The 4013-nt window shown below is 35.3% G+C and overlaps 1 non-coding gene across 1 annotated transcript; it reads left to right on the plus strand.

Moving 5' to 3' along the window:
* The first annotated feature begins 3664 nt into the window (after nucleotides 1-3664).
* LOC138826272 (U6 spliceosomal RNA) lies at nucleotides 3665-3771 on the plus strand. Its single transcript, XR_011371614.1, has one exon. It is a non-coding gene; the product is annotated as a U6 spliceosomal RNA (small nuclear RNA).
* Nucleotides 3772-4013: the final 242 nt, after the last annotated feature.

A 4013-nucleotide genomic window follows, 5' to 3' on the forward strand; every position in this document is an offset into this window, starting at 1 on the left:
TATATATTATGAAAAAATGTAGAATTAAAAGTATTATATCTAGGAGAGAATGAAATAGATTATGGATATTATACAAAAAGAATACAGATTACATTAAAATATCCTTTTTCAGACAAGAAATAGAAATATCTTTAGTTTCTGTATTACTCATTTCAACAGATAAGTTAAAATTATTTCTGATTATAAAAATCACAAACTCTGCAGACATCATTATTGATGTATACAAACAAATCTTGAATACATTTTGACATCAAAGTCCGGAAATTCACTTGGAAGAATAGCCTGGAATCCATGAATTTTTGAAGTAAGATATTAATGTGGCTTTTTGTGTGAAAATATTTTGTACGGACACAAAGTTGGATTGGCATTTTTGAAATTTAAGAAACTTAACCATACCATTATGACTTAGGAGAAAAATATTTGCAGCCTTCCACAACTTCAAAGAGGTAGTGATACATACTTTTCCTTTTGGCAATATCAAATGCAGCTTCTTCCAAGTTGTTCTTGACCTGGTTTGATATAATATTTCAATAGAAAGAGATCCCGCATACCTTTGTTATTTCTATTCCCAGCAGCAAGATACAAAGTTGTCAAGAGTTCTTAAGTTTGGGCATTGGTATCTGCATCATGATGAAGTAAGAAAGAAGCCACTCTGGTATTATTCCACATATAAGCAATATGCAGTGGTGTCCAGCCATTCACAGTTATTGCATGAACAACTGCCTTGAGCCAACAACTCATGGACAATGTCTAAGTGTCCACTGTAGGCTTCCTGATGAAGAGAGCTATAATCATCATCATCCCTAGTATTCACATGAGTGGCCTTTTTGGAAAGTAGTCCCTGCACTGTAGTAAGCCGATTATTTTCAACAGCCCAATGAAGAAATTTGCTTGGATACTTCTCCATTTTTTCTAGTAAATGATACCATTCCTCACTTTTTCATCTAGTTCCTTGTCTTCATCAGAATTGCCTAACTAGAGACTTTGAGTACCAGTGGGAATGAGGTGTACATGTTTTCCCCAATAGTTCACATTGGTTGAAGTAGTCAGAAAAATCCAGTGAATTTTCTACATCTATTTTTTCACCATGATTTTTTTCTCTTTTTTCATTTTTACTATTTGAAATTATTCTAACTGGAGAGTAGGGAATGGATAGAGAGCAGAAGAAATAAATGCAAAAACAATCTTCACAGAAGCAAATTCTCAGAGCTATTTCATGACTTTGAAAAGGATAAAGTGGCTGAAGTTAGTATAAATTTAGAAGTATGAAAATGGGAGGGGGGACCAAGATGGCAATGGGTCAGTAGGGAAACGCCACAGCTTTCCCCAACCAAAAAGAGAGTTCGAGTTCCTAAGCTTAATCTCCCTAAGAGACCGACAAAAACAAAAAGATGAACACCCATAGAAACACAGGAGGTGGAAAATAACAAAAAAGAAAGAGAGAAAAAGAACTTCATAACAGAGAAGTGCGAAGACTCCTCCCCCAATGCTTACTGGTGTCGAACAAGTCCAGCAGGGGCTGCTGGAGTCCCAGAGACAAAGGGGGCTGCCTGCAGATCACCCGCGCAGAAGGACTTAAGAAAGAAAGAAACAAAGAACTTCCACTCCTCTGGTCGAACCACTATTAAATAACCCCATGCTGCTGATCACATGTATGGTGTATATGTGTACACCATTATATGTTACAGACCGTGATAGACAATTTGCTCTAGGAAAGTTAGAATGAGTTTGTGACTTTAAATGAGCATCATCATCCCAAAATACCGTGAAAATTGGGAAACTTTGTAATCACTTAATCACAATTAAAAAACAAACACCAAAATACTACAAGTGGAGCTATGGCTCAAGTGGTAGAGCATGAGCCTTGAGCTGAATTGCTCAGGGACAGCTGCCAGGCCTAGAGCTCAAGCACCACACCTGACAAAAAAGAGAGAGAGAGAGATCTTTCATGTGATTGATTCTAACATATTTATAAAATTATGTCTTTATTGCTTTGTATGTCCCTCCCCTATGGTATAACCCCTGGTTTCACTATATATGAAGTTGGTGTATGTGGAGGGGAAGGGAAAAAAACAAATCCTTAAAACAGAGATACAGGAGGACCCATTTCAACAATGAGATGTACAATACTTTATGTCGAAAAAAGAACTTTACACCTTTGGTTGGGGGGACAGTGGGGAGGACACGAAGGGATGGGAAGGGGAAACAAATGAGGAGGCTACAATGCTTGATAAGAAATGTGCTCATTATATCTTACCCATGTAATTGTTACTCCTCTGTACAGTATTTCACAATAAAAAGAAGTATAAAAATGACAAAAATATAAAAAGATATTCATATATTTCATTATATAACCCAAAGCAGAAAGCAAATATTGTTTAGATTATTTCTTAAAGCACAGTCTTTCAGGAGCTGGGAAGGTCGCTCAGTGGTAGAGTGTTTGCCTTGCATGCATGAGGTCCTGGGTTTGATTCGTCAGCAAAATATAAGAAGAAAAAGACAAAAGTGGTGCAGTGGCTCAAGTGGTAGCACCATCTTTGAGCTGAAAAGCTGAGGGACCGCACTCAGGTTCCAGAGTTCAAGCCCCACAAAAACAAAAACCAAACCAAAAAACTAAACAAAACACAGCTCTCACATTTGTAGCCTCAATTCTGTAAAGACACTGCTTCAGTCTAGGACTAAGATTTTAGGTGTAGACATTGATCAACACTTCTGATTCATATTTCTACTTTAGAAAATTTTAAATCAATATTTTGTTTCTAATTTTTCTCTTTGTACATTCACATGCACCTATAAAAAATGGTGTGGACATCCCAGTAACATTCTCAAAGTACCTCCTGATGATGAGTTATGAAAAGTTGTATTCTATTACAAAAAGGAAAACAATGCTACAAATAAAATAACTAATAATTAAATATTAATGGTTAATAAAATAAAAACCAAACACCAGTGTTTCCAGTTTTTGAAGTGTTTTATATATTAGATTTTACTATTTACTCATATTCCTGTACATTTAAAACTGACTAAGATTATGATGTTCACAAGAGTTTTGTAGGCTACGAGTAGCCTTCAAAGTTACCCACTAAGGTTACTCTTTCTTTATGGCTCATCTCATCATTTGTATATGGCTTATATCATCATTTGTTCCTCACTAACATGAAAAGGAAGCCCTCAAGTTTTAACCGAAACTGTGTAGTTAAAATCGTAACTCTTCACTGTTTCTTTACACAGATTTTGTAACTTCTCATAGTAAAGTTTCTAAAAACTCTGAAATGTTCATACTTAGTAGTATATGTCTGCTACCATAAATCTTAAATACTTTATGGAAAAGTTTTATGACCTGCCGAACAGTCTTAATTTTGGCATATATAAGCAAATGCCAAATATTAAACATATTTAAAACAATAAAACTTTTAACAAAACTTAGCACTTGCTACAGTGCTCATTATGACAGATGCCATGTATAGAATAATGAATTTCTATCCTTACACATCACTTGAACAACAAATATCTGGAATTATTTTGTTTTTGACATATCTAACTTGACTTTATTCTTAAATGTGTGCTTATTTAAGAAATATATGGTTCTAAAATTTCACGACGTCTTTTGAACTTATTTTTTGTTGAATTATCTACTTTAGAAAAATCAATTCCAAAATGTTCTGTGCTCAGTTTGGGAGCACATACACTAAAATTGGAAAAATATAGAGAAGATTAGCATGACCCCTACGCAAGGATGACATGCAAATTGATGAAGATTTCCACATTATTACAACAACAGATGCTGGAGGGGATGTGGACAGAAGGGAAACTACTCCATTCTTGGTGGGCGTGAAAACTTGTTCAACCACTTGGAAAGAAGTATGGCGGTTCCTCAAAAGATTCCACATAGAGCTCCCCTATGACCCAGCAATCCCACTTTTGGGCATTCACAAAAATGATCAAACAAGACCACACTATAACTACCAGCACAGCTATGTTTATTGTAGCATTATTTACCATACCTAAGATAT

Source organism: Dipodomys merriami, unplaced genomic scaffold, assembly GCF_024711535.1.
Source record: "Dipodomys merriami isolate MVZ:Mamm:240054 unplaced genomic scaffold, mDipMer1.0.p SCAF_1403, whole genome shotgun sequence".
Classification (NCBI taxonomy): Eukaryota; Metazoa; Chordata; class Mammalia; order Rodentia; family Heteromyidae; genus Dipodomys; species Dipodomys merriami.